A 12,681-nucleotide genomic window follows, 5' to 3' on the forward strand; every position below is an offset into this window, starting at 1 on the left:
GACAACTCCCAAAAGGTGCATTATGGGATATGGGGGTTGTGCAATATAATAGAGAAGTGCTAAAGCCTTCCAAGGGGAACGTTAAAACACACACATGAACGGATATTGCTGAACACTGTTATGCCAATGAATTCGAAAAGAGCCAGTTAGTCCACATTGGGCACCCACTGGTGTTTGAAAGGCGCGGTTGTGAAAACTTCGTTCCCACCTGTTTCACTCTTGAGGCCTCTGGTAACTCAACCTCTTTCACTAGTCCGGTTTCTCCTTCCTTCTCCTGCTTCATTTCTCCACTCCCATTTTTTCCCTCTCCTTCTTTCCTTGTTCCATGTATGTTCTTTCTCCATTCCCTCCTTCCGTTATTTCTCTCCTTAGAACTGTCCACCTCTAGTATCACCCCTCTGTTTTCTCAACTCTCCTCTCAACTGTCCAACTCCTCTACTCTCAACTCCCCTTTCTAGGTCTTTTCACTCCCCTCTTAACTTTACATTCCTACATTTTCTATGTCTTCATGTCTATCCACTCTCCTCATAACATTCTGCTCTCTTTTCACCCTTTCTATGTTCTCCTTTTGCCCTCCTCTCTGTACACCTGAATCTCCGATGTTGCTTCTCACCTGTTGGCTCTCTTCACCTTCCCTTGCTTGCTCTCCCTCCCCACTCTACACCACCTTCACCTTCCACCTTACCTTGTATTGACAGGTGGCTGCTCTGGACCCACCCCTGGTTGTCTCAAATTCAAACCGTTGCACAGCTGTGGTGCCACTGATGCTGATTGCAGAAATTGACTGTCCGAATTTGAATTGTGTTTCAGAGCTGCTGTGAGGTTCTCCATGCTTCCTGGCACAGCTCATGGCCCGAACCCTAAAGAGGGCTGACCGCCATCTAGAATTCCACATTGTTCTAGTGTTTTCTGCCACTAGTTCCCTCCTTTGCAGCTGCTGCTTGGCTGTGCCAGTACTCTTGCTGCACAAATGGCTTCCCTGTAAGTTTGTGAATGCCAGAGTGATGTATGTGGTAGTTCTCCTTATGTTTTACCACTTCTAAATATTTGCTGAGTGAACACAGCAGTACCCCAACAGCTGGCAGGTCACTAAAGGCTTGCACAGATCCAGGTTGTCCTTCTTGAGATGCATCAGGATAAGAGGTGTTCAGCACTGCAAGTTTCAGATTCATTTTTCCGCTGGGACATTGTAATTTCAATAAATCGTGATAGGGAATAGGGTTTGAGTGGCTAGGTAAGATAGCTCAGCGGGTTGAGCCTTCACTGCTGCGGTGTAGGTGTGATCGGCAGGTCACAGGAGTGAATCCCGGCAAAGGCCAACTCAGAAATTCAGCAACCCGAGGTTGATAAATGAGTACCAACTTTGGTTGGGAGATATTGTATGTAAATATGTTCTCTGTAAAGCGCTTTGGCGAAAGTGCTACGTAAATAACACATCATTGTCATCATTATCATTAGGTGTTTTGATAGGACAAAAGGGATAGTGCCACGGTGATGGGATGAACACCACTTATTAGAGAGCGGCTTAGGACCTAACTCACATAGCGATTGGTGGCCACCAGACACCATTATCTCCCCTGCCTCATCTACTGAATCCAAACATGCGACTTCTTCACACGTGCCATTCATTCTAAGCACCAGTGCAAATTCATAGTTTTTAATTTTTTATTTCAGCAGCAGTGTAACCATATAAAGAGCTATGTAATTGATAAGTTGAAAGTATTATCAGACACATTGGTTCCAGGAAAAGAGCCCATATTCAGACACAGGTTTCCGGTGCATCCAATAACACGGCTGAACTTTTCAAGCTCATGTCTAACCTCTGCACTTGCACACACCCTCTGTCCTGGAGGCTCACACTTACTCCCTTCACGGCTCCACGACCTGTAGCACTCAGAATTCCTAGCACTTCATCTGTGGCTCACCCATGAGCTCCCACTCCCCAGCACTTAGCCCACTTGGCCTCTTCCTTGCAGCACTTGCATGTTCTGAATACTCACAAGGCATAGTAGGTTCTTCCTCTTTTCCTTTTCCCCCCAGTGCTTTTTATATCCTGCTCCCTCCCTTGACCAGTAGGCGCTTTGAAAAAGTATTTTCTTATTGTATAATCGAATAACAAGCAAACAATAAATAAGTACTTCCATTGTGAAATTGTGCTCAATCTTGTCACACTTCAGTGACGTATACAACAACTCCAAGTGCTATCATGTGCTGTGGCATAAAGAAATCTACAAAGATACACCTCAGATTGCCTGGACAAAAGATAAGCCATCGTTCAGATAAAAGAAGGACGTCCAAATTCATATCTCATGAGTTGCAGCAATTGGAGATTAAAGCCACAGGTAGATTTCATATCCCATAATAACGGGTTACCACTTCAGATACTTTCTACCATGTGCGAGGGCGGCGAGTCGTGCTTATATGGACACCTTGTATAGTGCCACTAGCACCATCTCCTGTTCTTGGCGGCATTTCATTTTGGTTTTTCACACTCAGTTCTTCTGTAGGGTTGGCCCGATGGAGCAGCGTGCTCAACTGATCCCGAAAGGTGCTCGATCCCTCAAGTCCTCGCCTGAGTTTTAGGGACCGTACTGTTTTTGATGGCATGCTGACCAGGGCCGGTCTTACACCAGATTGCAACCCAGGCGGGAAGCATCGTTGGCGGCCCCCATGCACCATTGACTGGCTCACGTCACTCCCAAACTACACCTCTGTCATTTGACAAAACCCCTTCTCAATATGAATAACTAATTGCTATATACATGAAGCTAGTTTCATTAAATTGTAATTCAAGTACTTTACAGAAGAATTCTAATTTGAAAACACAGCTGTTGTTGCCCAATTAAATGTTTTTTCTGTCACCTGCTCACAGGGAAGGCCTTGCCTGAATGCAGTTTCAAACTGTCCGTACTGGCACACTGCGGTGTGACCAGCCTGCCGGGGTCTGAGGGCCCACTGACCACTGGCCCTGTGTTTCAGGTGTTCTGTTCGTACCACCTCATATGTATTTCACAAGGGGCAATACTAGACTAACCATATGAATAATTGTCTTATAGTAGGTTATCATTCCAAGATGGACAGTCTGGTACACTCTTCTTGTATTCTTTCAAAATACCTCTATGAGAGTGGGAAACGGGACAAATAGCACCAATGAAGATTTATGTATGCTTTGCATTAAATCACAGAGCATTTCAGGACTATTACAGTAATCAGAGATCTCTACATTTGATAAACAAGTATGTGGTAAAAAGGATTGTATGTGTGAATATCTAAATGCATAACCAATGCATGGGTTGGTGCTCGCATCACGGTTCACAATACTCATTCTAACATTAAAATGTTTGTAACCATGAACCATACATGCTCATTTGGACAGCTTAAATTTTTGGATGTGAGTATTAATTGGCTGCAACATCAGCCACTCAAATGGGGTACAAGGGATCTTTTGCTTCTTGTTTCTGAAGAATTTTAGATGAGGAAGGGCTAGGTCTCACTGTGGGCATGCCCAACCCAATACAGAAACAGATTTTGGGAATTATATCTACAGACAGGACAGGATAACGCACAAGAGACACACAATAAACAATGCACAGAAAAGCCACACAGAAAGGATTGTACCTCTTACAAACTTTAGCCTGACCAGTAATAAGCTGATGAAGCGTTTTAAACATCTTTAAACGTCTTCACTAATATGCAGGCCTCATGGGTTATTTTGGCAAAAAAGAGCAGGCCCATGATCGGACAGATCTGGCATTAGCATCTCTTATTAGTGCTGACATGCAGCAAGTGAAAATCATGCCGTGGCAGTGCAGAAAGGGCGTTTGGCCTAGTGGATGTACAATTTGAGGCAATTTCTTTGATTGCTTTCTGTGTTTAAGTGTGGGCACAGTATGGCATGCTCCTCAGAGTCACATACACAAAACATTCCAGTGTGCTATAGTATGGACATTGGGCACATCGGACGACAACAGGTATATGTGCTGTTACATAAGCACCACATAGAGGCCATTAACCAACAGGGTGGTGACTTGGGAAGCGCACAAATCATTGCGGCACACATATCACTGCACTGATTGTCTACAGTCTACGGTCTGCACAGTGACACAATAAATCCTGCTTTCCTAATCAAGGTGCCAAGTCACACAGGGTTGCCATCTGGAGTGCGTGCTAGGCAATGGCTGGCTCTGGCTTGTTTAGAAAATTAGAAGACCTTTGATGCTAAGCTGATGCATTCAGTCCAAAGAAGACACTAGAATACTTAAGCAAGAAAATGGCAGTTAACCTTCCGAGGCATGCACCATATGTAACTCAAAAGTAATATTGTGAAAAATAGATTTTGGTGTGTCGAATAAAGAGACATGAAAAAAAAGAAAACAGTTTTAAACTTTTCTGTGTGGCACGTTAATTCTCTTTGCAGAATGCATAGGTTTGATCAGCTAACTGATACTTGTGCTGGCCTGCTGACTCAAAATGCCTCATATTCAGTTCTTAAGACTGAAATCTTAAGCACATACTGTGTACAAACAATGGCTTGTTAAATGAGCCATCACTGATAAATTGCCCCACTTGAAAGGCTGTTAACACATTCCTACACGCAACAAGTAACATGCCTTGCAGAGGTGAGACGCAGCATTCGGCCACGGCACCCTACTGTCTGACCCCATTTCAACACGGTAAGCGAACTGCCGCATATTGGCACCCCTTGACAGTGATTAGCATTTAGGGTACAATACTTAGACTTACCTTTTATTGATCGGCAGGGAGAAGCACTCGGCACCCGAGGGCTGCACGTACTGGTGCACCAAGATGTCAAAGTCAGGCTCTGGCTCACTGGGTCTGGCTGCGGCTGGACCCTCATCCGATCCGTTTCATGCGAAGTTTCCGATGGTCACAGATAGGGACATCACAGCTGGTCATGGAAGGTCAGGCTCAGGCTCCCCAGCCCCAATCAATCCCCCTGTGTCAGTGCACTGTGCAGCACAAGAGCTGGAGGAGGGCACATGCGCCGAGGCATGGGGCCTGGCTGTCTGGTGCCAGCGCCACCCAGGTAAGTGAAATGAAGCAACAAATGTTCCTAATTGCTGCCCTGAGCTGAGGCTTCAGTGCTAGCAATACACTATTTATATAAAAATTAAAGTTGCTGGCTGGTGCGGCCTGGCTTTGCAGGAGCACCTCGAGCTCTGGAATAATGCAGAGGAAGACTGCTGTATCTGCCTGCGTGTGCTCGCCACTCAGACTGGCCGGCCCCGTGTATGTGGTGCCACGTGGCGCAGCCAGTGTGTATGTCAGGTACCACGGATGGTAAACAGTAAAAGATTATTTTTTCACTTATTGATTTGTAACTTATTTTTTAATGAAATGTGGACTAGCGTTGTGCCCCCTTGAGGCTGACTGACGTTAGGCAGCCGCCTGAGCTGCCTGACGCAAAGACCGGCCCTGATGCTGACTGCTGGGCAGCTGGATCGTGAGTAGCCAGGGTGGCATGTTCACTCAACGTGGCGGTAGGAGCTGCCCTAAACAGTAGCCATGAGGAAAGGCACATTCGGTAAGAAAGTGAGATGGTACAATTGAAGGGAAAGTCCAGGGGAGTTTACAGTTTGTGTTAATTTCTCACCCTGCAGTCCTCTTTCTCTAGTTATTTTCATCAGAACCTTCATAGATGGTTATGAGTCATTTAAAAGGGTGCCATGGGAGCATATTTTGTTTTAGCCCCGGTAATCTGCCATAATGTTACCTATGATATCCACAAAGTTATATGCCAGAAAGTGTTTCTTACGTTTGCTCCTTGTATACGCAATGTAGGGTACATGGAGTATGACTAAATGCTCTACTTCACACAATGAATGTTGTCTTTAGAAAGCAGACGGTAATCTCAAAAGCACGTGCGATCATTGGCAATTCAAATGTGCTTGTGTAAAAGTGGACTTTCTATTTCAATTTCAATGTCACATGTTAAGTGAAGAACATTCTTTTCGATGCAGTAACACTTTGTGTAATTCTTGTACAAAACAATTTCATTTGTATCCAAAACAGATGGTATATATGTACCTTATTAACATGGATGAATAATTCTGCTGGTCCGATAGCACAGTGAGTAGAGCCTGCTGACGCAGGTTCGAATCCCTGCAGGGCCAAACTCAGCCTTTCATCCCTTCGAGGTCGATAAATGAGCACCACACACCGTGGGTAATAATAAGCAGCGCTCAGATACCTGAGGGTTCGTAGCGCTATATAAATGCTAAATTGTATTAATTTAATATGTGAACAAAGAGCGCATGGATACAACATACTAGGCCATTGTCATATTGAAACATATCAGCATGTATGTTGGATTTTGTCAATATGTGTCTCCAACCAAAATCCAGTAAACCTAAATACATCAATTTCAATTCACTGAATATCACATAAGGTGGGCATCCATTTTGAGAAAACACAGGCTAAAATTGAGTACTTAATTCAATGGTGCCATAGCTCCATGTCCTAACTGCGATCAAAAATTAGTACTCACTCAGGCCAAGGGATAAAATAACAAATAGGAGCTACTTTGAACGATATTTTGATTTGCATGCGTTGTAATAATGATTTTCCGTATTTTCAAATAGCGAGACTACCAACAGTCGCAGAAGGGTGACATACAAGACCACCTATATTTTATTACATTTTACTGGTCTCCAGAGACAATAATCTTCCCTAAACATAAAGCGCAAGCAACTATGTTAAAGATAGCAGCAAGGCAAGACAGATACAGATTCTGTCCTGAATGTACCAAAGAAACTAATTAGTGGATTTGGGACAGAGGTTCTCAAAGTCATTCTTTTGAATGTAAATTAATTTGGAATACTCCCTGGTCTCAGATATCCAATATAGCCCATAACAAGCATTGGCCGTGCCAACAGTTTAGGCTTTTGTGGGGGCATGGAAACGACACTTGCCATGCACAGCCGTAGTGGTATTAACTACCCTTTGTTAGTAGCAGGTGCAAAATGGTGCATCTAATAGCAGTGCCTGGCAAATGCCTAATACTTATGAATGAATGAATGAATATATATTTATTTCAAAATTAGATTCCATAAAAACAAGCAGCACAACAAGGCATCAATACCAAACATAATAAAATCCAATAAAATCCGTAAAACAAGTAATACATCAATTAGCATTCCTATGTGTTACTATGCATAAGCTATGTGAGCGTTATAGAAAAAAAGAATGCAAATGAATGCACTCTATAATGAAAAGAGCCTATGATTACAGATCGTGCAGAGCACAAAACAAATATTTGTCATAAAAACATAATGATCATAGCTAACCATTAGTGATTTCCTTCTATTGAGAACCTGCATCTAGTACCCAACAAATATGTCAGGGCCCAGTGACACTGAATATAGCTCAGGTTGCGGAATATTGGACTTACTGTTCTTTGAGCAGAAGATAGGCTGGGCAGAGAAGAATAAAGTGCAAGATGTCTTCTATTGGAGATTGGCAGAGCAGGCACTGTATCCCAGTGGGATTCACTAACAATGGTGAAGAATTGGCTCAGATGAGGAGGCAATTCAATCTTGCTCTAGAGATAATGTTCCTTTTAGTGGAGGAATTATCCCATCTCAGATAGTTTTGAATCAAACGTTCTGAAATTATCGCAAGCTTGTGATTGCATGATTACCCACATTCCAGTGCTTCCCACCACTCAGTTGTGTGCAAAATGAACCAGGTTTCAATTGCCTTTCCAGAAGAGGGGTTAACATGTAGCGATTAATAAAGTGCTCTGATGCATTCAGTTTCGCAAGGCAGGTTTTAGCATATTGGATTTAAGGGATGTTCTAAGCTCTGGGTTTGGATAATAACTCTGTTCAAATTAATTGTGTTAGCCCAGCCTTCAGATTAGTCCGGAAATGGAGCCAATGCAAAATTGGTTGAGCCATTATCTCATCTTCTAGAAATGGGTCGCCTAATTCCATGTCCATTCCAAAATTAGGGGCAGAGTCTGTCAGCCCTAGCACAGTTTTAAAGAATGTGTTCTCTATCAACTGGATATCTTTTGGAGTGAGATGTCCCCATAATGAGTCCTTATATTTGGCTAAAGACACTGCTTTACTATACTACTTTTTAAATCAAGCCAAGTGGTTGTGATTTTGACATTTTGATAAATCGGGCCACAGTCCCTAGAGCTTCCTCAAGGCCCTTATTCATGGAATTATTTGCGTGTATAAACAGGGATTTGCATTCCATTCTACGTGCAAATCCCTGTTCGATGAATGGGGATTTGCAGGTAGAATGGCACGCAAATCCCCGTTTTACACGCAAATAATTCCCTGAATCTGGGCCTGAATCTGGAAGTTGTATAAGACGTCCGGTGTCCCAGTCAGCTTAGAGGGAAAGTGAAAACCTAAATAATCAAATTCTTTGACTAGCGGGATGTAACTATTATTGCTAAGCATGGGTGGCATTTTCAGTTGACGTCTTCCTGACTAGCAGACCATTACTCCTGATTTGCATGCATTTATTTGAAGATCTAGATCATTCATTAAATTGGTGTAAGCATGATTAGGGCTTGAAGCGTGTGCAGCATGCAGGCATTTAGCACTGTGTCGCCTGCTTAGGCCAGGATTGGGAGAGCAGTGTTACCCATTTTTGGTACATCAGCACCCGCCTGTACCGAAACTCAGTAAACACAGTTTATGTAAATGGAAAGCAACAGTGGGGCCAGTAGACATCCCTGTGGTTACCAAGAACATCTCAGTGCATTGTTCATTATCCCCACTCCTCGCACATGCTTTAGTGTCAAGATGGAGGCCCAGTATCATTACCAGAACCGGTGAGCAATCTAAGGACCTGAGCACCTACCACAGCTTCTGCTGGTTTAACTTATCAAAGGCTGTGCTCAGGTCCATGACGGCAAGGTACGCTGGTTCCTGTTTTAAATACACTGAATTGGTTGCTAGCAGGTGAAGGTTTAAAGCTTGCTCTCCATTTCCCATCCCTGAGTGAAAGCCCAACTGAACTATTGACAGAATGCAGTTAGTTGAGCCCATAGTTCTAATTTGAGCAAAAGGGCCTGACCAAACATTTTGAAAGTTGAGTCAAGAAGGGAGATTGGCCTATAAGAGGCTGGACTACCCTTCCCTCAATTTTTTGTAGATCGACTGAATTATGTCAATCTTTCATGAATTGGGAAAAATGTCAGTCTTAGAAATTGCATTGAAACTTATGGTCAGAGCAACAGCCCATAAATCAATCTCTGCCCAGAAAAAATCTGCAGGGATGCTGTCAGGTCTGGGACAGCGATTGAGTTTTTCTGATTCAATAGTTTTACAGATCTACTCAATGGTTAATTTAAGCAGTGATATGTAGATGGTATGCCTGTTTAAAGGGAAAAAATTAGGGTTACAGGTTGGTGGATCACAGTCCTTGGTCACATGAAGTGGGTCAGCATTGTACAAGGTGGAAAAATGTTTAATACATACACTATCCAGACCACCATGCCTTCTACTATAAATAGGGTCAAATGTGACCAGTTCCCACAATGTCTATAGATTCGTACCTTCCACTGCCTCTTCCATCTCTTTCCAAGTGATGGTGTCTAATTCTCTTTTTCAGGTTTTTATCACACCTGTATAGTTATCTCTGGAAGTTCTAACCTAACTTTTGGGTGCAGCCAGGTTTTATAGAGAGAGCAGTAGTCTCCTTTTAGCTCTGCTGCAGTCACTATTAAACCAGGCCTTTGGATTCTTGTTCTTAGCATTGGGAACAACATCAATACATTTTCAGTAATGCGTCTGCAGGGAATTAAAGGTCACTACCAACTCTAATGATTCAATGGGTGACTCAAGTATGGAATCAATTAAAGAAAAATTAGAGCTCGCAATATGTTTGTGTAAAGCTATTTTATCTGCCACTGCTCATCTCAAAGATGTCCTTCTTAGTTTTAAGGATGCTGTGCTCAATTGGGGAATGATGTTGCTGGTTCTTTTGGTCAGCATATTAAGTTTTAGCGCTAAGAGATGATGGTGGCTGAAAACGTCTGCAGCAATGTAGAAGTCTGTTGTCAGACCCCAATGTGATGCCGAGAGACAGCAGGAAACTTTTGAGTACTGACCCTGGGTACTCCTAAATGTATTTTCCCCATCATTCTGAAATCTGCGGTTTATGGATCTGAAACCCCAGTCATACAACCAAGAATAGAACAAAAGGCAGTCCACACACATTCTGTGATTCCCCCATACATGGTTCTAATATGCCCAACAGCCCATCCTCGGTGTCATCAAAGAGGTCTGAAGGAGGATCCTGACCCATTTTTAATGGAAATCTCCCGCTAAGACCATAATCTGGTTCCCACTCAGCGAGGTAACTAATAAGTATTCAAATAATGTTTGAGTGAAGTCAAACAGCTATTTCAATTGGCTTTATGAGGACTATTGTAAAAGTTAACGATTATCAGTTTCTCAGAATTAGCTGCATTGATCTTTACAATTTGTAAAAATGTTAGGCGATGATCCATGGCAAATGCGTGGTGTCAAGTGAAGTTTTTACAAATATCGCCATTCCTCTGAATGATCTGCCCCTCGGATATTGTTGAGCTGGGATTCAGAAGGATTAGTAGCCATCTATAAAAAAAAAGTAATCGACTATCCACGGGTCCTGTAAAGGAATTATATCAAACAGGGTAAGATACTCCATAATGTCTGAGCGTTCAAACCTACACCTTGCCCCTGCTATATTCCATGAGGTCAGTGTTACCAACACTTGGCCATGTGGGGTGTAGGTTAAGATTCCTTCTGTAACAGTCTGTACCAATGCTGGAGGCTTGATCAATAAGGTAAGTGGGCCCAGCATGGACACCAAATCAGTGTGTCTAGCTTTTCCAATGCAAGGGGCTCAAGCAGTAAAAAAGATGGATTCGGTATAGACACCAATTCAGACATGCCAGGAGTAATAGGGGTGGCCACTAGTTAGTCTATTTCCTCACATGATATTAGGCAATCAAAGCCATTTTTAGTGGGGATTATTGAACCTTGCATATGTGACCGCTGGGCCGAGGATTATACCTGATGGTAGGTCGAGCAAGTGGACAATTCACCTGATGAGCTGAGATCATGGATGTAGGCAAGGATCTATTCTCTTTGTGGACCACCATGTCATCAGAGCCCTGCCGCTGCCTGTGATGAAGGAACGATGGGCATAAGAGTTCTGATGGATAGAAAAAAGGATAGCAGAAGGATTCTAATATGGCTTTTCTGGGAAGTGGAGCCCAAGTTAGAATTGATGATATGTTGTGCTCTGCAGGGGTTGGAAAAATGGACCACAATGCAATCCCCCTTGAGGGACTTAGTGTTAGGACCCACCTAAGGAACTCTTCTTGCTATGTTAATAAATTGCAGATTAATAGTGTGGGGAACAAGGATGGAGTTTATCTTATAGTAAGGGAGAAGCTTCTAAAATAACACCAACCAGATGGAGAGTCACAGGTGGAGGGGCCAGTGGATGCGCCTTATCAAAAGTAACGTTTCTTTTAATTTAAGCCAAGTTTCTGAGTAAAGTTATGAATGTTCATTCTAGACAGCGATTGAGTCAATGTATGATTGGGCACAAAGGGAGGTTGATGTATCACTTTGTTTTCCTTTGATTGCTTGGTAATTGGCATCCCATCAATCGTGTGGGCAGCTTGAGTGGATGTGTTAGGTTGTTGATCACTCTCACTGTCCTGAGTGACAGAATGTAAATTTACTGAAGCTCTGAGAGTGTTATATGCAGAGGAATGTCTCAGTCGAACAGCGCCCAGTCCTTCACTTTTAACAGATCAAATTAAGTCATTCATGACCACAAGGGAGGTAGAAATGTTCTACTTAAAATTCATTATAAAACCATAGATTTTTTACAAGTTGTCATTTAAATGTGCCATAATGGAGCAAAGCACATTGGTTAGATTCTCCACAAGCTCATTAAACCGTGATTCTAGATTCAAATTTAGGTTAGGCAATGGCATGCTATTAATGGCAAGTTGGGCCCATTGCTGTAGGGGTGATTGTGGTTTGGGTAGGGCTACATGGATTCTTGGGGGGGAGAAGCCCCTGCCAAAACTGTTAGGATGGCCACCAGGATGGAGAAACCAGGTCCAATGCTGGCAATATTAGCACCTAAAATAGGTGGTATGTCTACAGGCAACTCAGTGGTAGCTGATTCCTGAGACCTTTCCATTAAACAATGTTGCGATGATCCTAGGAGTATAACCTTCGAGGCACAATGGTCAGTAGGTTTCATAGTTGTGTTAAGAACCCGCTCCACCGTTAAAATCTGTTTATCCATCTTGACATAAATCTCTTTTTAGTAAGAATTGAGGGAGGTCTGGGGCCTCAAAGGGTTATTATTACCTGACTTTTTTTTTTCGGAAGTGTGTTTCGAAATGTTGCCGCTTTCCGTTTGCCCATTGTGACTTTAGCCACCAGCATAAAAGTAAAATGCCTATGCCAATGAGTAAATGATGCTGACTTGGATGTAGGAACAATGGACAAGGGGTGGAAAGGAAACACAACCTGCCCACCTGCCTACCTCCTATACTGTTTTCTCTCTCCAGTAAAGACAGTGAAAAGTCTGTAGAAAGATTGTAGATGATCAGTGATCAGTGGCTTCTCTCCCCTCAATTCCAGCTTCCTGCATCTATAGACTGATGGGGCTGGTCAAACATCT

Source organism: Ambystoma mexicanum, chromosome 5q (assembly GCF_040938575.1).
Source record: "Ambystoma mexicanum isolate Mex_15411 chromosome 5q, UKY_AmexF1_1, whole genome shotgun sequence".
Taxonomy (NCBI): domain Eukaryota; kingdom Metazoa; phylum Chordata; class Amphibia; order Caudata; family Ambystomatidae; genus Ambystoma; species Ambystoma mexicanum.